Genomic DNA, 26,147 nt, shown 5'->3' with positions numbered 1-26,147 from the left:
ACTTCACCTTTCAAAAACAAAAAAAACCCTTTAAAACATTCCCGCAGCTACATCCTGTGATCTGTGTTGACGTTCAAAGCTCTTTGACTTTGAAGACGGCGAGAGTGTGTGAGGCTCATACGCTTTGACTGCTCCTCTCTGGCTCCACAGCCATTTTGAGGCTGGAGAAGGAACTGTAGGAGAGCAAGGAAGAGAGTAGTGTAGCCTTTCAGCGGATAGCTGTGAGTCATTCTTCTCAAACACGCATGAACACACAGGTCCGAGCACGGAGGCCGCTCGCTGAAGTGAGGTCAGTCTCTCGAGAAGCAGCCTTAGCCGCAGGAGGAAGGTCCACTTCTTCTTTATCCCTCTCTCCATCTCTCCCTCTCTGGCCTGAGGTGTGGAAGGTCGCCCTTCTGTAGAGATGGAGGCGCTCGCACCTGAGAGACTGTACATGGAAAAGCACTTCAGGTTCATTGTACCCCTACGAACCTCCTTACACCCTGGGTCAATTGTAGGCCCAGCTCAGTCAGTAGGGGCGAGGCAGCACCATGAATAATTCTGTCAGCCAACTTGTTTCTTTGTTAACAGTGGTGGGTTTACCCCTAATGAAATATGTATTCAGTGAGTCTTTTTTTCACCTGCCATACCTTCTATCAGCCCCTGAGCAACCACATGGTTAAAGCATCGTGAACGAGTCCTCGGTTCACTCCAGCAACGTTCTTCCATCAGAGCTAATGGAATACAACACAAGCAGTGGCAGCAGCAGCTGGGAACAGTTGATGTGTGTGTGTTGCATCAGAGTTTATCCTGTGTAACATCACTAGGGATGTAGTGTTTCTAAGCGAGAGAGAGAGACTCACTCTAAATCATGGACTGCCCTCAGCTTACCTAGTTCAGCTTTCCCTGCACGGTCATGCAGCTGAGGACTAGCATGCTCAGGCTGCTTTCATCAGATGCCAGGCACGTTGTGTCATCAGTAGAGGATCAATCTGAAGGTGGTGATTCAACTGCATTGATCGTGGAACGTTCTAATCCATTATTATGATATTCAGTAAAGCGTACACCCTTTTTTTGGCCCAAATAAAGTTTTTAAGATTTCCAAATGCAAAACATCTAACAAAACTAAACTAAATAAACAGCTCAGTGTGCATTATTATAAATATACAAGGTTTCTAAGTGGTTCTTGGCAAGCTAATAATTAATTGTAGGTAATTAAAGGCAAATATTTTCAGCCGAATTTAAATTGTTTATTTCTTTCACTCAGTTTCATTAAGATCACATAAATATGCCCTTAAAAGTAGGTACATGAGTCACTACCTAAATATGTTATGGAAACTGATTGCCTCATAATATACGTCATAAAAGGGCATACAGCTGCTTACTTGTTATGTAAACACTGGTATCAAAGAAAAAATGAATTAATAGGCTAATTCATATGTAGTGAGCAGTTGGCTTCAAAATGACCAGAATCATTGGTGTCAGGGCATTCTATGGGTTTTGTGTACTTATACCAGTATAATCAGAAGTTGTTTAAATGCTAGCTACAACTAATTATTAATCTTTATGCTAGCATCACAAGTTGACTTGGTAAACTTGAACACAAAACATCATCATGGTAAACATAACCAATACCTGTAAAATGTATTCAAACATAACCCTTAGCATAAATATATCCAAAATGAACTTTATCTGAGGATAAAAAAAGAAAAAAAAGGAAAATAAGACCTACTACTACTACAGAAACTACTATGAATGCTGGGAAGTTCCACATACTCTGCTAAATAGAAAGTTTCTCATTTCTTGAACTTAAAAAAGGAGAAATTGTCGAACACATTTTACAGTAGTATAATTACTGGATATGTTGTAAGCTTTCTTTACTTAATTCAGATAATAAATCTTTAAAGAGCCATCCACTGAAAGGTTCTTTAGGGAATCAAAAGTGATTCTTCTACAGCATCACTCCAAAGAACCCTTTTAGACATTTTCAGAGTATTGTAAGTAGTTAAAGTAGGTAGTCATATAAAAGAACATATAAAGTCAAAGGGTTTTATACTGTGTACTGCTGGATTTAAAAGATACTGTTGATCTACAAGTCCATTCATGGTAAATTGTGTCAAGATCATGATGTTTTCAAGTTGACTACTGTTCATTTTCTCCAATGTTCTTTACAGTGTAAATAGTTAATCTCCATATTAAATGTATTTTTAAAAAGTATTGCTGAATTATACCAACTGAATCTGAAGTCTAATTTAATTATGGTGAAATTTCAGAACCATAATCTAATCAAATTGTTGTGAAGTGAGAGCTGTACGCTCTCAGTCATCAGTAGTTAATGTGAAAGATGCTTAACAATGTAGAAAAGTCTCTGTTGTCTTTGCAACAGCCCTTGCTCAGTAGGTCTGTGTACTAACAGCATGTAGTGCAGATGTCATCTATATGGGAGATTGATAAGATTTTCTCATTCGTTTATATGACTACACAAGAAAAATCCATGAAAATCAAATGAAGGTTGAAGCATGAGAAGAATTCACTAGCTGAAGGTCTGCAGGTTCATTATGGAGTCTTCCTTCATCTCCTCTAAGTGAGCAAGGGAAGCTCCTTGTAAAGACTCTTGTCAAAGTGAGGAAAACCAAAATGTCGATGACTTGTCACTAAGAAATGTCATTATAGAGAGCCCTGCACGGCAGAAATGGCAACAGAGCTGAACTGAAATGCTCCTTTGGCCTCTCTGTGACAGGCGTTATGGATTCTTGGAGAAAGGGCAGGTCACCAACCGTAAAAAAAAAGAAAAGAAAACCCTCTGAAGCTAGTGTCCAGTACCAAGTGCTTGGGTTACTTCACAATCTGCCGGATTTGGGCCAAAGAGGCTGTAATTTACACATTTATAAGAAATGTAACAGCCCAGTTATACTGTATGGAATGGATATATATCTATTTTTTACTATTATATATATATATATATATATATATATAATATATATTAGATATATATCTATTAGCAATTGTTCCTTTAAAGCTTTACTGTCTCTAGTAAATTGCCTTTGCCCCAAATGGTGGAATACTAATTAAATAACATTACTCTGTATGGTGAGGGTTTTTCAGTCTTTCAGTCCCTATGAATCTGCAGCCACAACCTAGGACTGCAAGAAAACTTACCTATGCTGTAAATGTCAGAGTCCCTCTCATGAATAGAATATTGTGAGGTAAAAGCTTTTAAGATGACTGATTAATGAGAGCCACCAAAATCTGTCTGCTGCTTCCAGTCATAGTCTCTCTCTCTTGCTCTCTCTCTCTCCCTCTTCCTCTGGCATTAATCATTCCTCTGATGGCTGTTCTCTGAACCGCCACCAAAGGACTCTCACTGCAGGTGCCAGTGAAGTGCAGTACACATTACATAAACATATACTTAGGAAGAAATTACAATTAGCGAAGTATACAGCGCAATTAGAAAAGGAACCCATATCCTATTCATAATGATCCATCACAGCTTTATCCCATTAAAACTTGTTAATATATTTACACTGCTATACATTACATATGTACAGTGCATGCATATGGGAAATCAGCTTGACGCACTACTATCATCAAACAGTCAGACAATTTTTTTATAAAGTCTTGTTTCCACAACACAGTTTTGTTGTCAAGAGAGCTGAGATCCCCCAGCAGGGAGCACAGAAACGACATGTGTTAAGAGAAAATAGTCGCACTTCTGACAGAACTGACTGAGAGAGATATTAACTAGTAAATCAAGAGATCAAAACACACACCGCCGACTGCCTGAATCGTACCGTTTATTCCCCCACGTCTGCAAATGAATTGCAGCTTAGGGTTTCAGGACAATTATGCAGTTTCTATCTCTAAAGCTCTCCAACGCCGGATCAAAGACCGTAATTGTGTCGGGTTTGGAATTGCCACCATGCCGTAACGATGCTGTGAAATCAAGGGTGACCCGGCGTTAAGATAATGTGTACTCTTTCCCTGGGGTAGAGAGGATGAATTAGCGCGTTTGCTCCCCACGCACCCTGGGCCCAGGCCACTCCAGAATGGAAATGAGCCATGAGTGATGTGATTTGTAGGATGATCTGCTGGACCTTCCCCTGCGCCGGTCCACTGCAGCACGGAGCCATGCTGCAATCAGCCGGCGCAAAGCACCCATTATGCTCCCACATTACTGCCGCACAATAGCAGGTATTATCAGTCATAGGAACGAATGACTTTGATTTAGTGAGCTTTGCTACGGCTGCTCTTTTTGATCGGTTCAGTCATAGCGGCAGCAATGAAGCTGGATGTGACAATAATGTGACAGGAGCCGCAATCATAACGGTTGTGGCATTTGTGGCATTTGTCATTTCTGGCACTGGGTTTGTACACGCATTAGTCTGTAAATGCATATGTGTATGTGAGAGAGAGGGACATAGACGGAGAATGAGAGAGAGAGACCGAGGGAGACAGAGAGAGTTTTGCATTACAATGCACAGCTGTGGCCAGATTACGAATGCTCGTGTATTAGTGGTCCATATCAAATGGCCTTGTTCCCTCCTGTCCCAGACTCCAGCCCAGGAGCTTAAGCTGCCATCACTACAGTGGCTGCTATGGGCTCATAACCACTGCAAGCACCTGCTACAATAATAGCGTACCGATTATCATTAGCACCTCCTTCATCGCAGCAGACACAGCATCAGTGACGATTTCCATTCTCTCTCTCACTCACACTCTTTTGTTCTTTTTTTCCACCTAAAGCCCCACAAGCTAATTATCTGCAGTCATTTGCTGGCTCTGCTGCCTGAATGAGACAGCACTGCACTCTTCTTTAGCAAAATTCTGACCACTTGCTCCATTCCACACTGTTGCATTTGAATGTTAGCATACGGTTAATGCCCTTCTCTTTAGTTGGATTACGCTGCGGCTAGATTCAAGATGCAGCCCATCTTCACTGCCAATTTTCACTCCGCACTCAGGTTGACCCATCCGCGACAATGCACCTTCTCATTGAGAAGCAATTTTAGCTCACCCCCACACACACAATCAGACTGGGCAGGTGAGTCTAATCCAGGATTAGATGAAACGGTTGGCCATGTTTGTTTACCGAGCAGAACTAGCGAGGGACTCTCAGACGGAGAGATTCAATTTAAAGCCAACAAGGCTACCCAATCTCGCCACTCAAATTGACATCATTTGTTTTGCATTTGCTGCAAGTGAGGGGAATATTATTGACTCTTAGCCGACGGAGAGGAGCCAGGGATTCTGAGCAGTGTTATTTTTTTCCAGCTTTCCAATTGGTGCTTTTAAGTTGTTACTTTAAAAGCTGTACCTTACCAAAGCCATCAGCCCCTTCTACTATGAGCCGTCTCCAGCAGTCGTTTCTGCCTCACTTTACTGCAGAGCTGAACTATTACTCAAGTTATGCTGCTAACAACAGTTCGGGATCATAGATTATAAGTAAGAAGCAGCAGCAATCTGCAAGTGTTTTGCTTAGCCATTTAACATAAGCTCCTGATTGCTGATGTGGTGGATGGTACCGGCCCTTTAAGGCCCTTGCTTACTTGCTTCTGCAGCAGAAATGGCAGCGGGAGCCTTCACCTGTCACTGACAGCTTTAGGTGGGGGACTGATAACACAGCACGGTAATGTATCACTATTCAGCAGTGCAGCAACCGCTAAATACACAGCTATGCACACACGTACACATGCATAAACACACATTCACTCACAGAGAATAATGAACACAGACACCATTGCAAATATTTGCTGATTTGTTCACTTTTTGAGGAAAAGCAGCAGCTGAATGGCCCTCCCTTTATTTCTCCCTTAACATAAGCGCCTTTCAGCTCGTATAGGGTTCAGCCCGTAACGTTTTACTTGAAGCAATAGCAATAGTTCAATGTTTTTTTCTGCAATAAGCTTTTTATTACAAATTGAGGTTCTAGTTTTGGGCTTAAAATAGTGTCACGTAACTGCAGGCATGAAAGCACTGTAACAGCATCACTTTGATAAAAAAATGCAGTTTTCCCTACATAACATATACATTTAAGTGTATCTTAGTCACTGTTTGCTAGCAATTCTTCTGTTACCATAAACCACAATTACTACTAATGCTAATAAGAAAAATAATAACTAATAATAATAATAAGAAGAAGAAGAAGAAGAGTATGATATGAATAAAAATATGTTTATTCTGGCCTTCATGGCCAAAGTACTAGGCCCTTAATTTACAGAAAATAATCGCATTTTAAATTGCAGTTGCAATATTTGTTAGAAAAATTACAATCAGATATTTTCCCCAAATCGTTCAGCCCTAGTGATAGTATTTCATTAATAATCGTAGTAGGAGTGGTACAAATACATAGTGTTTAGTGCCATTTCAACTGAATGTGAGCCAAGTTCTTGTGAGTGAAGTGTTTGTAAAGTAGATCCATTAAATCTTTGTCAGTAAATTCATTTGATAATTCCATTAAATTCTTAATTCTGCTGCTATGAATGAGCCCATGAAGGCTGATTTAACTATCAGTCTAAATTATGGTAACAGTGTTAGTTATAAAGATCATTTGAGATTACCTGATACACTCAGTTTTTTAAAAAAAAGATATAAGACTCACCTGTTTGTTGCTGCTTTTAACTAGATATTGCTCCTCCCAGGATCCTCATTGAACAAGCAAATTGTTTGGTTAATTCTGAAAATGTTGAATAGTTATGCGACCTTCTGCAGTCGGAGTCCTTATTAAACTTTTATTGTTTTATAGGTTTTATTGTTGTCTATTTTTACTATTTTATGTTTACCGCTTATAGTCCTTTATTCCTATCCTGTATTATTTTACGGACTGTAAAACACTTTGGAAATACATTTCAAAAAGCTATATAAAAAAAGAATTTTATACTATAAGATTATTTTAGTTAAAATACCCTACCCTGCTCAGTGTGCATCAGATTGTCATTTAAATGGTTCCTCCAGCCCAAATTGCTCTTGTTGCTAAGCTGATATTATTTAATATATGTTTGATGAAGAGCCATAGTGTCAAGTGAGTAAAGCAAATCTACTCATCAGATGTAAATATTTACCTTCAGAAAAATAAATAATAAAAAATATGTATAGTACCGTCCACAAACATTGGCACCCCTCGTAATCATGAGCAAAATGAGCTGTGAAAAATATGTTTAATTACTAATTCTTTTGATGTTTAATTCTAAATATCAGCAAACATCTAACATTAAGGTATAACGATTGAAGAAAAAAATTAAATCTTGTTATGAAATAAATATTTTACTTAAACCTATGTGTGCCACAATCATTGGCACTTCTAGAAATTCTAAAATCAAACTGAAGTATATTCACATTCATAGTTTATGTTCAGTCATTAGAAACACTTAAATGGTCAGCCATGACTTCCTGTTACACAAAGAAATATATATGAGATGAAACACAGGGCAAAAGCCCTCATCCATCGATCAGACCAAAGAATACAGCAATGATGTATGTCAAAAGGTTGTTGAGCTGCACAAATCAGTAAACGGCTACAAGAAAATAAACAGATAAACAGCTAAAAAAATGCCAATTTCCACTTTCAGGGCAATAATTAAGAAGCTTAAAACAACTGTAGATGTTAAGAATCTGCCAGGAAGAGGACATATGTCTATACTGGCCCCATGCACAGTGAGGAGGGTGGTTCGAGTGGCCAAAGAATCTCCAAGGATCACAGATGGGGAATTGCAGACATCAGTGTTGGGGTCCCAACGTCTCCTAAACTACAATCAAACACCACCTATATAACCACAAGTTGGGGTTCCCAGAAGAAAGCCTCTGCTGTCAAGGGCCAACAAACTAAAGCTCCTACAGTTTGCCACATGTTACTGGACATTTCAGTGGGACTGTGTCTATGGTCAGATGAAACCAAAATAGAGGCTTTTGGCAACAAACACTTGATGTGAGCGCCAGGCATAAAAGTACCCCAACCCCAATGTTAAGTATGGTGGTGGATCTGTGATACTGGGGGGCTGATTTTCGTCCAAAGCACACCTCAAAATCAATGCAAAAATGGTTTACTGTCCAAAGTATCATGGTTTTGCCATGGCCAACCCAGTCCCCTGACCTAAACCCCACAGAAAACATGCTGGATGAGCTAAAGAGGAGAGTCCACAGTGAATCCACAGAATCTGAAGGATTTGGAGAGACTCTGTATGGAGGAATGGTCTCAGATCCTTTTCCATGTTTTTTCCAGTCTCATTAAGCATTATAGGAGGAGACTCAGAGCTGTCTTTGCAAAGAGAGGCTGCACAAAGTATTAAATAAAGGGGTGGCAATAATTGTGGCACAGACAGATTTGAGAAAAATATTCCCTGATAAGATTTCTTTTTTTTTTTATCATTGTACTTCAAATAAAGGTTAGATTCTTGTTAATATTTTGAATTAAAGCTCAAAAGATAAGCAATAAAGAATGTTTTACAGTCTGCTTTGCTCATGTTTACAAGAGGTGTCAATATTTGAAGAGGGCACTGTATATATTTGCTAGATTTAAGGATAAATTATAAGTACATGTTGGCCAGATGCAACCCCCAGGCCAGTAGTTTAAGAGCCCTGATGTATAGAAACGCATCACTAAAATATTCAGATAGGCACTCAACCATAAAATCTTACAGAGCAGAATAGGTGGGTTGTAAGATTATGTGTATTCTGTTCATTCCCAGATCTTAATATAAAATGGAAACAAACTAGTACAATAGATGGAGAATTGTTACATTAGAAGTATATTAGCATTTTCAAAAAGCATTTTTTCTGTCTCATTAAACACCCTCTGAAAGCCTATAGGAGATTTTTTTGTGCTGTATTAAAAAAAAACAACAAAAACTGTTTTAAAAACATGTTTTGTAAGAAAACGTTTTTGAAAGAAAACTATCGCTTTAAACTAAGCCTCTGCACCTACAAACACAACCTTTCTCCTTTTAAAGTACTCACTTATTTACTTCAACTTACCCCTTTAACTTCCTGCATTCAAACTCCATGGCTACAGAGCACAGCTTCAGAGCAGCTTCACTCAGGAAGCATTAGACCTGACAAAAGGAAAGAGCTGACCCCCATGAAGCTGAGAATGAAGTCATGCACTTATTACAACTCAGATCCATTGGAGTGTTTAAAGATTCATGGAAAGCCATTAGCTTTGTTGAATCGCTCTGGTCTCCTGCATCCTAGAGAGGCTCTGAAGAAGAGACGGCACTCTGAAAATGGAGTTCCACTAGCATCATCTCTAGCCTACATCAATCTTCAGAATGTTAAAATTCTGAAACCACTGAAAGCCACGAGGGATTAAAAGCCCTTGGAGTTCTGAAGTCAGCCATGGTGACCTCTGACCCTGTGATTGAGCGTTTAGATAAAGTCTGTGGTCAGGAACACTTGATGTCTATCAAGGGCTTCGCTCCAGTCCAGAAGCACACACTAACCTTATCCAATAATAGTGTTTTCCTGGCCTTCACCTCAGCTGTCAGTCAAGCCTGCATCAAAGCCTAGTGATCCCCAAATACAGCATCAAAGCTTCCATTTCTGCCTCATTAGCGAGCATACTGCAGTGAAGACCAAGTGCCACTCTTACACCTTACCAGATAAGCCAAATGATTTTCTACATAAAAAGTGTCTGACTCACCATTTAATATGGATAAATATGGCTGTGAAAGTGAGATGCTTGGAAGTTTTAAATTATCAAAAAAACATGCTCCTGTCAGCAGGCTGCATGTAGAATCTTCTATCATTTATTAGTGAAAATCATGCTTTTCCAGGAGTTCAGTCATCCAGAGAGTTCACAGCAGTGTTACAGGCCCACTGAGGTGTGAAACATGATCACCAAGACTTTCTTTGTGTAGTCTGCTTCCATAACCGAGATGCCTCAGGTTTTGTATGTCGCTTCCTCATTTGTCAGTTTACTTTCTTTATATGGCACAGCTTGAATCGTGACCACCAAAGCTCTACCACCTCAAGAAGAGCAAAATAATCTCCTCTACTTTCCAAATCGAATCCAATGATGACCCCCCAGAGATGATATAGCACATATTTTTCTTAGTTACATTACATTTTTGATGAGGTTGATTGGGTCTCTACAGTATCATTCTACAAATATCACCTAAAAATATATAGCAATTATATTCCAGGATCAGAAGAATGGGACACATTTTCTTGTCCTTTAGAGATGAGCAAACCTGTTTGGACCAATTATTCTACATATTTTATGTCATAAGCCATGTAATGGTAATGCTGTTGGTAATGCTGCACTCTGCACATAACAACACTGTGTATTTTAGTGCACTTATTGTTTTATTACAATACTGTGCAATATTGAGTCAGAGACTTTTCACTTACTTAATTTCCAGTCAAAAATGGCCATTAAGTACAAGTTATTAATTTTTTCAGGAGATATTTCTGAGGAGATTCTATAATCTAATTGCATAAGGATGGGTAAAGTCAAATTCAAAAAATGATTAAAAGGTCTAGAAAAAACAGGACTCCCAACAACTGAGCAAGACCTGGTAGACCACCAAAACTGTCCCCATCTGATAAATAGAACTTAAAGCTTTCATCTTTGAGAGGAGAGAAAATCAAGCTCCACTCTTGCTTTACACATGAAAAAATACACAGGTGTTTCTGTCCATCCTTCCAGTGTGAGAAGACATCTCAACACCATGAGTCTCAAAGGATACGTAGCTGTCAGAGAGCCATTATTGAGAAAAGGAAACAGAAAAAAAATCTAATAAGAAAGCTGCTGCTCCACCTTAGAGTCCAAACCACAACATGACTGAAAGTGTCTGGGATTACTTAGATTAGCAGAAAATACAACCAACTTCTACAACTGAACTTTGGAGGTGTGGAAAAAACTCACTATGGATTTAGTTGAAAAGCTGAATGCAAATCTCCCAAAAGGAATAGAAGCTATAATAAAGGTTGGACACGCTAAATACTCAAAATTTGATATTACATTTACTTATTGGGGCCTCTTTGTAGTTCTTTTTAAACATATGAATTACATAAATAATTTGACTTTAAATGACCTAAAAGGTAGTCTGACTTTTGCACAGTACTGTATATACTAGACCAACATCCCAAGTGTCACACATGGCATTACACAGGCCTTATGTGCACATGAACACCAACACATGTGAACACAAATTCTTTGAGAGTAGAACAGAGTAGAAGCAGCAGCAGGAGTATTTGTGCCTGCTAGAGAAGGAGAGAAAGAGATGGGGAGAGAGAGAAAGCACTTGGCATCAATCTACTGGCTCCCCTCACCCTCATAGAATGGTAGGGTGGTTATCAAAACTGTTCACAGTGGACTGCCTGCTCAGTGCAGCTATCACGCAGGCCAGGCAGGAGAAATCGCCTATACAAGCTACAGAATTACACTCTAATTGGCCTCAAAAGCAGTGCTCTACCATGCGAAACAATGCAACTTCAATTGACCTCTCTCCTGCTACCTGTCTCTCTCTCTCTTTTTCTGCCTCTCTCTCTCTCTCTTTCTCTCTCTCTATCCCTCCCTCCCTAGCAGACACATGCACAAACACTGCCACTGCTGCTTCCATTCTGTTCCGCTCTAATCCTCAGATTTCAGCACCGGACAGCTCCCCGTCTGCCAAAGCACTTCAGTGTTCCATTGTTTCAGCACCGTTGTCATTAGACAGCTCTCCTTGTGTTTACAGCTATTGGCAAGGAAACGCTTTTCCTCTTTCCCCACTGATGCTGACAGGCTTAATGTTTACATACTGTGGTTAGTGAGAGAAGGTCAGAAAAAAAGACAAAGAAATGGGTTATGTGATATTAAGGGCCAGGAAAGATATTTTTGCAGAGCTGACATACAAACATTCAAGTATAAAAGGCATTACATAGGGCTTTGGCATCAGACTGTATGCTCTCTACTGTTGTGTGCTGCAGTAACTCTCTTGGCTCTTGCAGCATGTTTAGATAATCTAAGCTACTCATCACTGCCTCTCTCAGTGAAGTGATCCTCATTATCATTCCACTGAGCAATGATATAAAATTTAGATTGTTTAATCATTGTTTTCATTTTTCAGAATATTGAGCTTTACCTTCTCGCGAGCTTTCGGCGCTATGAGACACTGCTGCCAAAACACAGAGTTCATTATGGCAGTGCTGCTGCTGAGCTACAGCCAGCAGCTTCAGCGAGGGTGGTCTATCAGACTATTCACAGCCATCAAGACAAGTGTTTGTGTGCATACATGCGAGAGAAAGGGAATGAGCGAGGGAAATTTAAGGATGAGAGGGACAGCAATCAGACGAGACAAATTGTTGTGTACCGCTATTCAAACAAGATGGGGTGAGGGATAAGAGTGGCACTGAGACAGACAGCGAGCCAGCCAGGAGGGAAATGAAGAGAGATGCAGACAGAAAGGGGACTGCGGACAGCGGAGGACATGAGGAGGAGAGAGGAAGACGGGAGAGAGCTGGGAGTCCTCCTTCGGTGGAGGAGTGAGGCAGTCTCCGGGGAGAAGAAGAGAGACTGCAGAGACAAAGGAAGTGAGCGGATCCACTCTACTCAGCACAAAGCCTGAGGGCTTTAGGACCAGCAGTAAATGGAGAGTGACATTTTAAACAGTATGCATAATGAATAAGGGCCAGCAATGAGAAAAACACTACTGAGGAATAGCTTCTCTGCTGCCATCTTAGGCGCAGAGCAAATGTGTGCGCGGCCAGACTTAAACTCATCTCCACAGCAGGCAATGACTGTCCCACCAAATGTGCCGGGAGATTTAATGGGACATGTTAGAGTGTGGCTATTACTTTGATCTCTGCGCTGAGAAGCGTGTACACTATGGCATTACTCCACAGTGAAGGCAAAGCGCTGGTCAAAGCAGAAGCATCCTCACGGAAGCTACCTACAGCCCTACTTGCAGAAAGTGCTCTCAGAAATCGCACACTAGTGCCCTTTTGATCTTTCTTCTTTGAATCTGTCACTGTCTCCGAGTGGACCGAGAAGTGTCCAAGAAGCGGCCCCTCCACGCCAGCAGGGGGCGCCAGAGAGCAGACGGATCATTCCATACGTGTTTCATGTGATCGTCCTCCGCAGACGAGCAGACCACACAAAGACAGGCATGTGGAGGGGCACTGTCAAGACTAATCCTCTTAAAGTAGATTTACAAGCTGTCAGGCCTGATGCACACGTATCATATATCACAAAACTCCACACATGCCCGCGGTGTTACTGGGACTTAAGCCCCTGAAATAAATGACACGAGAGAACAGATAGAACTGAAATGGAAACAAAAACAGATAAATATCCTGTCATGGATTTTCTGACCGGCTGCGGATCAGCCGGAAAGGAGAAAAAGGGGGTTGGGGAACGAATGCTTTAACATCACATACATGTCACATGTGCTAAAAACCCCTTGGTCACCAGGCAGAGCAGAGAAACTGGCAAAAAGAGAAAGATACGGATGAATGTCATGACAAGAGGGAGAAATGTGGAGGGAGATGATGACAGACCAAGCTGAAAGTATAAAGAAGGTGGCATTGGCTCTTCCAGCTTCAGCCAGTGTCAGAGAAACAGCCAGGGAGACAGGAGGGGGGGCTAGATACTGAAAGAGTGAGTGAGGCAGAGAGGACTTTAATACATTTGCGTATAAAATATTCAAGCCCCCTGCATTAATCTGCCTCTCCCTCTGGCGCCCACACAGTCATGACAGAGGACAAAAAGCTAAAGCCTTACCTGCCTTCTGCCGCCAGCATTTCCACAGACGACGAGGACCTCTCTGGGGCAGAGCCACCGTCCATTAGCCCAGTGATAGAGTGTGAGGGGCATGGTGATGAACAATGATCTGTTTGTTAATCACAGACTGGCACTCTGCTGTTTGTCTGATTAATAAACAGCAGATATGCTCCTGTCCCCCTGTGTACTGTAAATGCACACAGGCTGATTAATGGAATCAGCTGCAGATGTGTAATGAGAGCTGACCCCCGCGAGCCCAAAGCCCTCACCCATAACAATGCGCACTGGCATGGGCTGGGAGAGGTGCAGCGGCAACCCGCTTATCTAGGCCATCGTATCCACAGCTGCCCCCATCTGGACAAGCTTCTACTCACACACTTACACTTACGCACACACCAGCTGTTGTGGATTACAAAAGGCACAAGTTGGAGGCTATTTTAATGACGCATGCCCAGGCCTTTGATGAGGTTGCCCTGGGTATGTCCTGGAGGAAGAGCAAACATAGCTGTTACAGAAATCATGTTCTTTCAACCATGCGCAGTCCACTTCTTTGTCAATGAGTATATCATGAACCCACTGAATTTGACAGTCATTACTGCCATTTCCCTGTACTTTTGTTAATTACACAGTTATGTAATGAATTACATTTATGCTCAATTTACATTCTGTATCAACAGGTTTGAGTCTGCGCTGCTGAGTTTTTTTCTTTTTGTCAAAAACTAACAAAGCAAAGCAAAAATCTAATACTAACTTTTTACTAAAAAATTTAATCATAACAGGGATGCACCACTATGGGAATCTTTGAGTTGATGCAGATATGCAGATATCCACAGTAGCAAACCCTCACTATTAGAGCTAGGCTTTCAATGGAAAAGCACGTCTACAATAACGCTAATTTTTGCTAACCCCTTTGGGATTTCTAATAGTATGTTAGTGTTAATCTAACAGTGATTAATGTGAATATTTTTGGCAGTTCTAGATTAAATAGACATCTGAAGTTTTCAAAAGACATCATACGTTTTATCTGAAGCTTGTAACAGACATATTAACATATATTTTACCTTGTAGCAGTTTTACAGTAACTTCTCCAAAGTCTTGGCATAGGACTGCAGCTGTTTTCCAATTTTCAACACCTGAATGAAACATTGGTCGGGCTACCATTCATACTGGTGGTCAGTGATGTATCTAGAATTCCCAGATGGCCTAGAGTGATGTTTTTTTCTCATAAAATTGGCCCCAGCCATTAGAAATCAAAACGTGATTGGGTGATTGTGTGAACAGCACAAAAGCACTGTTGGAGATCTCTGGTAACTCTTAAAAGCATTATGTCATCCATACTGAAAATGTATTTGAGCAAAAATGATCAATTTACAAATATATTTTCAATAATGTAATATGTTAATATGCAGGATAAACTTGAAAATGTTACAAATTCTAAATAGCATAAAAAGGAATTATAGTATTAGTAAATATCTTGTTACATGGTAACTTGTCATACTGGATAAATTATTACATTATTGGGTTTTATTCCATTACTCACCAAGTTAAGTGCAAATGGTTTATTTCATATTGGGGTTATTATATTATTATTATCATTGCAATACTGTGATCTACAAACCCTTTCCAATGAAAACTTGAAAACAAGGAAATAAGAGTAGTAATACTTGCAGAGTTTAAATGTGTCAAGCCTGATTTTACTAAATAAAAATGAACTAAAAATTACAGACATATTATTTCACAGAATTCATGTATTAATTCACAGAATGGTGTGAGGTTCCCCACTTATAAGATTTAGAAATTGAGATTCTTTGTGAAATTGTGTTCTGCTCTTCTGGAGTACAATAAATAGATAATCAAATATTAGTTTGAAACACTGTGAAACACATCTTCCCAGTGCTGATAAGTATTTTAAGCAGTTCATTGTGGATACCCATATGATTCTGATATCACTGTGCATCTCTTGTCATAATCTGCTGTTTCTTACAAACACAAATTGATTGAAAGTTTTGATAGAATGCTTCCACTTGTTTCAATGAATAATATCAAATTACACCATGTTTTTATTATCATCTGTGATAAGTGTTTCTTCTGTGGTGCAAGCTACCCCCATGTAAACAGGTCCACATTTCATTTCATTTTAATTCCAGAAACATAAGCCCATACACACAACTTTAGTAATCTAACCAGCTCATCAATCTCACCAAACACGTTCTCCGCTTGAGCCTGACCACACAGGCAGTCAGAGCCTTACTCCTCTTGCCGTGTTTTGAGTAACCCACTGCACTGTATTAAGCTAACTGGCTTGAGGCACTTCCACTGCTTCTACTGAGGCTTCTAACTTTATAACCCAAACTGAGCTGTTCTGCCACACGAAATCATCCTTCGCCATAACCACTGTCACACCAGTTCCCTTACTCTCTCCCCACTGACTGTGAGGGAAACGACTGCACACCAGACGGCCAGAAACTCCAGCCCTGCACCAGATACATCTCTGTCTGCTCTGCTCCCACTGCTTCACCTGGAGAAAGCAGACAAGGATCGGGGAGAGGAAATAGAGCGCGCCTGTTTTAATCAAAATGGATCCTGCTCGGAGATGGCAGAGTAGGGACGGGGAGGGGAAATCCATCCATCTCTGTGTGACCCCCAAATCTCCATTCCTCTATCTCTACTTAATCTTCATTATTCCTCCTAGAGCTCACTCCCTCCACTGGCTAGTCTGCCTGGCATAGACATGGAGGGGGACACAAAGGACACACCAACAATCCTCCCATCCGGATGGCTTAATAAGAGCCAGAAAATGAGAGATACACGCAAGCATGGACATTTGAGACAGGTAAAGCTCGGAGCAGTGGCTGGTCTCGGCATAACTTCTTAGTGCATGCTCGAGTACATCTTATCGTCTCCCTACAGAAGCGTGGAGCATGCTGGGATCAAAGCGCTCATATCTATCATTGGAGGGTGTGTGTGCACAGCATGGCATCGGGCTTTTGTGGATAGACGGGGAAGTCAGTTGCAGACGTTACGCATGACGAGGAGGGGAGATGTTTGAACTCTAATGAAGAGGGAGGGTGAAGAACCTAAGCGCATGTAAATGAGAGCATGCGGGTGGTTGTGTTTATGCACTCTTAAAGGGGAATTCTATGATTTATGGTTAAATTTCCACAAAATTCAATCACTTGAGATGTGAACAAAGTCCTTCAAAGTGTTTTAATGAGAAATTTAATGTGCACTGTAGAGAGACAAACCGGTTTAGATTTCTTTGCAATGGTGGTAACAGGAACCATGGGTCACAATGTCTACAATGCAAATACAGCCATTTTATTTAATGGCTGGTGAACAAACATGTCTTCTTTTATATGTGATATTAATAATGGTAAAAATTTCTTGGGGACTATTTTGCTTTACAACACTTTGCATGTACCTCTCCACCATGAATGTATATAAAAAAAAAACAGTATGCTTTAGACCTAATGCATCAGACAGCACATTTGTAACCATTTCATGTTATAGCTTTCTGGAACTTTTACAGGCATATAACACTGCAGACATTCCTATCACCATCACTGTGAACAATACTGACTCAGTAAGCGAGTGATGCCATAGAAGGACCACTTCTGTTTTCCTAAAAAAACTTTCAATAGATGGTTTACTAAATCTCCACATGGAGAAAGGCTAAAAGATGACGTTACAATACTTCCTAGACATTTTCAAAATACATGGTATGTATCACAAGGTTTCATTTTTCTTAAGTTGGTGCCACATTAAAAAAAAAAAATGAATACAACAATTTTATCCACTGTTTCATATACTGCACTGAACTAAATTAAACAGGCCTAATTATGCCCTCTGTGATTAAACATGCAGTTGTTCAGTGTTCTTTAAAGCTGCATTGAGTATGATTTCAGTTTTAAAATTGAAAGAAGTAGCATTACTGAGTCAGGAGAAAAAAATCCATGCACTTCTGCAAGTCACCCTGTAAGACCTCAAATAATAATTTAGAAGTCAGGACCATCAGGTCAGATTTCGTGGGAGTTTTCTGACCATGTCATACGTCTTTATGCATAAATGCCACACACATACACACAAAAAAGAAAGTCTGGCTTGATGATTAGGTCTCAGATGCTAAATCAACATTATACTGATGAAGATATGATAACAATAGTAGATAATTTCACTCACATACAAACTCTTTGACACATGACACATCCTTCACCAAGTTTTTACTGAGTTCTCTTTGAATACACTTTCAACATGCTCAAAATTATCAGATCCATCCACTCAGTAACAATCAGTGTAGCAAAAACAGTTGACACTCTCAAAATTTGACCCAATTTGCACATAAAGTTGACGCTTGTCTGTGTAGTGGTATTCTGTATTTAGGCTGGAAAGGAAGACATGATTCTATTGAAAGAATTTAGCTAGCTGACATGAAACAAAAAAACAGCACTCAATTAACTTCTTTAGATACTGTTTATATTTTGAATGCTGATCATTGAGAATCATTTTAGTCTGAGAACTGCGGTAACTTCATCAGTCATCTATACAGGAAGACTGTGCAACAAACTCAGTAGCACAAAGGACACAGACACAGGGGTACCTTTATGAACATGATTTTTAAAATTATTATTATTACTAAGCAAACTCTTCAAACTCGTTCAAAAGCAAAGGGAAATCTTTTAGTCACTGTGGTTTACATTACAACCCAGTCAGCATAATGTTAGATGAAAGGCAGCTGTCATCTTCTACACAGGGTAAATTATATTGGCTTGTTGAGGTAACATTGATATCTTTTGTAAGTTAAGCTAGCATAGTTAGCTTAGTCACAGTCAATCAGACTTCTCAGTCATGTCTGCAGCACGTTAGCCATGAAAAAGTAATGTACAGACCTCTCATTGGCCACTGGAGCTACTAAACAAACCTACTAAACACTGACAAAATAGCAGGTTGCTGGACTAAATGCTGAGATGTAATATTTGTGCAGTGTCTTATTTCAGCATCATTTACGTTCAGTGTCAACTACCTTTCAGCGCCAACTATTAACATTGACAGTGCTATGTGTGAGAAGTTGATACTCCGAGAATCTCACGTCAGCTTCTGACAGCGTCAACTATTTTTGTTACACCGGTGTTACAAAACATTCTTTTCCAGAGTGCAATAAAACATTTCCACCAGAGAGGTCTCCAAATCCCCAAAATTTACATAGTGTAGTTTTAAGTACTGAGGATTTCCTTGATAGGCTCTGAAAAGCATGTTGTGACATAATGTGATGTAATTTATCAAAATGATAAATAATAAATCATACAATTTCGCTCCATCTTTACATCCACATAATTTACACCTTCTGTTCCTACTAACTAATTTTAGGTCAAAAAAAGCTATTTCTCTTAATCTACTGTCCTCTATTTAATATCGCGATTTCACATACAGGTGTTGCATTTATTTTGATACGTAAAGATTAGCATCTCACAAAGCCAGAATGTGAGGAGAATTTATATTTTGTAATGATTAGAGAAATCACTGCCTCAACTCCTACCCACCCACCAAAAAGGTACATCACTAAAGACTCAGAGTATCAGAGATGAGTGTTAGGTACTAGACCTTGAATTCAAGCCAAGAACCACTTCAGGATCTTTACTTAGAGACTGTGAATTTCAAGCAGTAGATGAGGTAAACACAAATGGAAGCTGACATGCAACTCACATGCCCCAGAACTCACACACACATACAAACACACTGCTCACAGGAGCCTTATGGCAACACAATAAATCCGCCTGCCTGAAATCCTTAAGTAATGGCATCTGGCTTGGAGGCACCGAGGGGAAAGTGAATGCAATCACTGAGATTTTGCAGCATAGTGTCCAGGAAAGGTTATTAAGTGCGCCGAGTGAAAGAAGGATGCCAGAGGGACGTCATGCCAGGCCATTGTGCCCAAACATTCCAGTTCCATGACAACCCAGACAAATATTCACTGTGAATACAAGCCAGAGACTGTAGAAATTGGCTAGCACACTGACCAAGCAACAATGACTGCAATTCTCATACACATACTGTAGAATTAAAAAAATACACAGTGGACAATTAGCAATTATGGGTGCTTCTCTATGTGATTATGCAGACCAAATTAACCCTCATAAGCTGTAGTTATCACTGAAACTCACTCACAGTAGAATTCTGACTAGTAGAGGAATTCTATCAAAAGTCTAGATTCTAAACTTTCAATCAACACTACATTTGTATGGCAGTCTATTTTGTAGAAAACCTAAAAGGATTTAAAACAATAAATTTCTAACAATATTGTTTAAAATGATAACTTTTAAAATGATATACAAATTAGTAACAATAAAATGTCTGTAGGTCTTGAAAAGTTCATAAGTACTATAACAGATTGTTTTTAAATCTCTTATCTTAATCTCTTATCTTAAACATTCAAGCAATAAGTTTCTGAGAAAGCCCAAAAAGGAAACTTTTTACAATGTGAAGGGCTTCTGCATACCACCTGTGTGTTCTTAAGTGGTGAGGGAGATATTCTATTTATTTGATTTGAATTTGATGCAAAGTTATTGTTATGCATATGTTTTGAGGAAAAAAAAAATTTGAATTACTTCATATTAATACGTTCATAATAAGTATTAACTCCAAACTGGGTAATGTAATGGCAAGCTCTGAGACAGTTTAACTAAGTTAAACTGATAAAGGACATACTAAAATAACACATTAATATTTGATTAACAAGGTACACACATATACTAAATTTCAATGTAATGTCACACATTTAAGCAGGAAAGTAAATTGCTGGCACAAAATACAAAGATAGTTTTCTGAAGTTAATAGCAAGAAGAAGTTAGTAAAATAGGATAAATCACTGCTTTCTTTTACAGCCCAGATTCAGTGTTTATAGGTAACAGACTGATACACTACGTAAGAATCTTTGTACTTTATTTGTGTACTGCCTTTTCAATCATATCACTACCTGCAACTTTTTACCCAAAGTAATTGCACGTAACTGTGGAGAGCAGGTGCCACATACTTACCCAGTTAATATCTAGAACCAGTTGGGCATTTCAGGGTAATTTAGTTAGACTGCTTTGGAACCTATCTTGTTACGCAAAATAATTACCTAGTATTTTGGAGATTGAACCTCCCACTTACCTGGTCACCACACTTACCTAGAACTGGAGGGCAGACTTGCAATACAGATTGTAAACTGAGTGTAAATGCAATCCAATTTGTAATTAAATATGTAGTTACATGAGTAAACTGTAAGTGATCTCTCGACTTCTAAGAGTTAATCAGTTCTATGAATTATTATAGTTCTATTAACTATCGCACAGCAATTTCAACATCGTGTGCAATGCTTTTCTCCAAACAGGTCTACCGTATGTGATTGTAAGTGATACTGTAAGCGAGTAAGTGGGTGACTCAGGGTAAGTGATGCTGTCGGTGTATGTGCACTCTAGCATTGTTTACAGTAGCATTCAGGTATTTTACGTGCACATTTCTGTATGCTGAGCAGTTCAAACCCTCTTTCTGCCTGAGCCTGTGTGTTCCTCTCGGTCTGCCTGTGACAGGTGTTTCATGAGCCGAGTGCTATTGTTCAGGATGTACTATCAATGATTTAATGCCCCGCATCAAATGGAAAGAGAAAGATGTTGAGGCAGCTCCTCAGCAGAACATTTGATATATAATTCACAGTCTTGCCTGACAGACTGTGCAGCTGCACATGCCCTCTGTGAAGTCTAAGTCTATGTTCTCCCCATCTCTGGAACTCACTTCCTCACTCTCATTACACTAAGACACGGAGAATGGAGCTGGGGAGCAGTGTGCTTAGATTATGATTCTATTTTAGGGGAATAAGTGTGATGAGGAAGAGAGAGAGATAGGGAGAGAGAGAGAGACAGAGAGAGAGAGAGCGAGAGAGAGAGAGAGAGAGAGAGAGAGACATGAATAACTGTGAGATTAGAGCAAGAGCACACTCTGGAGGGAGAATCTACTAGGCTGTTCTTTGGGTTCTTTATCTTCAGGGTAGAGTTTACATCATCCTTCTGGATAAGGTTTCACCACACCAGGATTATAACAATGAGCCACATTCTGCCAGTCCAGGAAGACAGGAACAAGTCTGGACCTCTCCTTCTCACTCTCTGAGTCTAACTCAGAGAGTCTAACTGAGTCTAACTAACATAGACCCACATGCGTACACACTCCACAGGGTACACAGTATAAATCCCTAGAGCTGCTTTAGTCATACTCAGATATCTACCTCACTTCCCCTGTTCACACAGGTGCAAACACATCTACATACATTTGCAACTCATAAGGTTTGATGCTGAGAATCAGATATGCATATTTTTTTAACAATTATAATGTACTGATTACAAAGTACATTGTTGTACACATTCATCATGTATTAATGAACCTGCTTCAGTGTACTGCAGGGAAGCCAGAGGCAGCAGACTGCAAGTGTGAGTACACACTTATTGGGCTTTACCTAGAGACATCATCAGCGTACATAAACATGCTGAAACCAGCAGACTGAATCTGTACTCAAATACAAGGGAAAAATACTAAGATGATCAGAACACAGCAACGCTATGGGTTAGAAATTATGAATAACAATAGAAAACTTAGGTTAGTAATTCTCTAACTTGGCAAGACTTCACAAAGACCTGATCCACTGAATCCGAGAACAGTTCCAATAATTATTTTCGTAAGAAATGCATGTGGGCTATCATTAGTGACTCAAGATATGTATCGACTTGCAACTCGCGGTGAATAAGTTGAGCAGGTTTCTACTTTACGCAAATGAGTCCAGCTACCTCATTGCGTTTAGCCATCTGAGGGTACACTGGTCTTCATAATGAATGTTCTGCTCGTTTCATGTGAACTGTATCTGGATTGTAACATAATAGGATTTTAACCACATGCATTTACACTTGGTATTCTAATGTGTTTCCATCAATCAGACTGAAATGTGACTGCTATATAGGGAGTAATATGCAAATCAGCTCATATACAACAACCAATTGCCTGTGCTGTTCTTCATTTTTCCTGTCCTATTCAAAACACGGTTACTGCCTTAAAATGTTAAATTATGGTAATGACGAGAGTTTATGGTAACAATTTAGAACTTTTGACAGCTTAGATATAGAGGAAAAAATGTTAGATTGGACAAAATGTACATTATTCAAGTAAGAAAGGAAAATTTAAGATGTAAGAAAATTGTAGATTACTTGCTAAGGAAGCTAGCTTGCTAGTGAGATTGAGAAAGTTAACTTGTTAGCTTGTGTGGACAATGCATATTATGATAGTAAGAAAAGAATAAGTCTACCATTAATACTCACTGTATGCTTTGGTGTCACATTAAATAAAAATAAGAAGTAGCATAGCATTGAATATGACACATTGGGTTCTAACGTCATAGAAACATGCACCAGCAATGGTGGTATGGGGTGACAAAAAGTCCAAGTGGATACCATAAAGCCTACGGCTGAACGGTATATTGATCCTCCACCATTCTCATAACATTGGCTCTCACAATGCTGACACTGCAGATGTGTGCAATATGCTAATGCATTCTAACCAATTAATGAATGTTTTATTTTGTGGTGTGAGCATCCAGACCAATCGCAAATATTCTTTGGGTGTTTGGATGAATCAAGACAGTTACATGATCAAAAACATGAATAACTTTGGTCAAAATATATATTTGATTAAATATATCTATATATTGTGAGCTATTCTGCAATCATACCAATTAGAAATATAAGGCAATATGATAAACTGTCAATACCCTGGGCGACATATTAAATTACTGCCTTAATTCCCCCCTCTACTAGCTCCCTTTCTGTTGTTAGAGTGCTAATTAGCTCAATTAGATGGGTAATAATTTATCTGGGTACATTTCCACTCCAAACCTAAAATGTGACACTGTCCCTAATATCATTCAGCCCATGTGTAGATGGACGGTGTAGAGCCAGTCTAGAACAATCACGAAATGTACTGAGCCTCCATGAAGTTCAGTGAACTTGAACATCTCTCACTCTAAGTCCTTCAAACAGAAATAGAACGCAGCACTATGCTCAGACTAACAATCAGATACAGCAGGCCGCTTTTAACTGCTTTAGAGGGACAGATGCTACATTAATACTACCATTCTGAATTTAAACAATAAAGCAGTTTTTCAAAGGCCTTCCTTAAATATTTAAATATGACTTCAAATAATCATTGAAATTTTTCATCTTTTTGTGAACTTTAAATTAGAGATCAAATAGTCTTTAACCAGTGCTAAAGAATCTTGACACTCCAATGCACAACAGTGAATTATACAGGATTAGGCGCTCTGAAGCTGTATTCTTCTGATCTGTAGAGACAGCAAAGTCTTTTGCAGCTTTTCACAGGATAACAGTCAGAAAAGCTTTGGGAAGTCAGAGCCTTCCATCCTCTGCAGCAGTGAGAGTGCGAGCGCAGGAGGGGAGTGCGTCTCCTCGACAACAGCCCAGTGCTTTTCCTCCAATCCAGGCAGCATGGCAGGGCTCCAACGCAAGCGGCCATAGCTCAGGCCGAATGCAGCTGCCTGACAGCACCTAGACTCCCTGTAGGCCTGCTGAGTGCTTCCACTGACTGGAGCAGGAGAGTGCTGACAGTGATGGGCCTGCACACACCCTCACATGCTCTCTCTCTCTCTCACTCTCTAATTACACCCGCCTCCAACATGGCGGCACTTTGCAGAGAATCTGTGAATTTCACTTCCATCCATCTAACCTTCCATCCTTCCAACGCTGGGTAATGTGATACCGGAACCCGTGGTCCCGCGGGTGCGGAATTCGATAGAGGGGATCTAAGTAGCTGAGATCAGATATGATGAACCGTAATCCCCCTGACGCCGCCACAGCTATGTGCACTACCGTCATGCTATAGCTCATTACAGAGGAAAACGTGAGCTGCATTTGGAGCCTGCATCCGAATGAAAGGGGCGGGGGAGCCAATCAGAGGCTTAATCAACGATGGTTGCACAGCTCCATGAATGGCCACAGTCATCTGGCCTTCTGTGCATTACACTCCCATAATCTGGACAAATGACAGCGCTCTCGCTGATCACATTCAAACTCAGCGGATGCCTGTCAGAGCAGGAACACTGAGACTGTACTGCAGTCCGGCTCCGGTTTCAGCCCATGACAGATACATCAATCCAGCCTTAAGTACCCAATTACCATGAGTGAGGTAAGGTGAGTGTACAAGCTGAACTCACTCTGGAGTTAAATTTGGTGATGAAAAAATACTTGAGGTCATTATATTATACTTGGGACTGACAGAATTTCTTTTTTTAAACAGACCCAAAGCAGTAGAAGCTGACAAAACTCCAGGTGGCTCAGATAGCACTGATTTCATTGTATATCCATGAAAATAAAAATGCCAAAAAGGTTCTCTGGAGCAAAGCCATTGAATTACCACTTTTGGTGGATTCTTCTTCAAAGAAATACTTTTGCAACTAGAGAGTCTGAAGATCCACTCCATATAATGTGAAGGATCTATATATAAACATATAAAGTTTGGGTTTTTTTTCTAGAACCATACATCCAAGCAAAGAGCCATTTGCAGTGTAAAAAAATAAAACTCAGGTCAACTTGAAATTTTAAAGTTACACTATGTAAGATTTCTTTGCCAAAACTGAAAGACATAGCATTACTGCGTCAGAAGACAAAAAAATCTCTAAAATATGGTCTGTGTGCACTTCTAAAAGAGGTGTTGGGTGATTTTTTGCGGGTTTTTCAGACCACGTCATAATTCTTTACATTAACATCACATACACACAGGCTCAAAAAGAATGTCTAGCTCAATGTTTAGGTGTCAAATGCAAAAACATTATACTGATGAAGAATGATGACAATGGCAGATCCTTTCACTCACATCCTCAGAAGGCATGTCTTTCACAAGGTTTCAATTGAGTTCTCATCGAATTCTCTTTTAACATGCTCACAATCATCAGACTGATCTGCTCGGGGAGTCCAAAGCACAACCGTCACTACAAAACGTTCTTCCTCACATTCTGTGCAACTACACAAAATTTCCAAAGCTTACATAATGTAATTTTGTCAACTTTCTCCATAGCTTAGTTTATTCAAGAGTTTTACTTCAAAATAAAAGTAAAACACATTTTACTACTGCATCTCAGGTTAATAAAATAGTTTGAAGCTTAAGCTGAGCTTAAAAAAGAAAAATAAAATAACCTGTGAATGTGGATGCCTCATGGTTGGGTTTTTACTCTGTTCCTCTTTCCAGTTTAGTCATTGCTAAACTCCACCCACTCCCCCCATCACACAGCACCCTCAGACAGGGAGGGGTGAGGGCTTGCTCCTCTCAGACTTCTTACCATGGAGGGCTGAGGCATCACTGGATTTGTACTCAGGATCTTCTGATGATGAGGCTTTTAGACAGCTACATATACATTTCTGTGTTCAAGAAAGAATAAAAAGGT

At 39.8% G+C, this 26,147-nt stretch overlaps 1 protein-coding gene across 1 annotated transcript in view; it reads right to left on the bottom strand.

Moving 5' to 3' along the window:
* nrg3b (neuregulin 3b) overlaps nucleotides 1–26,147 on the bottom strand; it is a 215,600-nt gene that overhangs the window by 176,923 nt on the left and 12,530 nt on the right. The gene's annotated exons all lie outside the window — the stretch shown is intronic.

Source organism: Colossoma macropomum, unplaced genomic scaffold (assembly GCF_904425465.1).
Source record: "Colossoma macropomum unplaced genomic scaffold, Colossoma_macropomum, whole genome shotgun sequence".
NCBI classification, from domain to species: Eukaryota; Metazoa; Chordata; class Actinopteri; order Characiformes; family Serrasalmidae; genus Colossoma; species Colossoma macropomum.
This window is presented reverse-complemented; position numbering and strand designations above follow the sequence as displayed.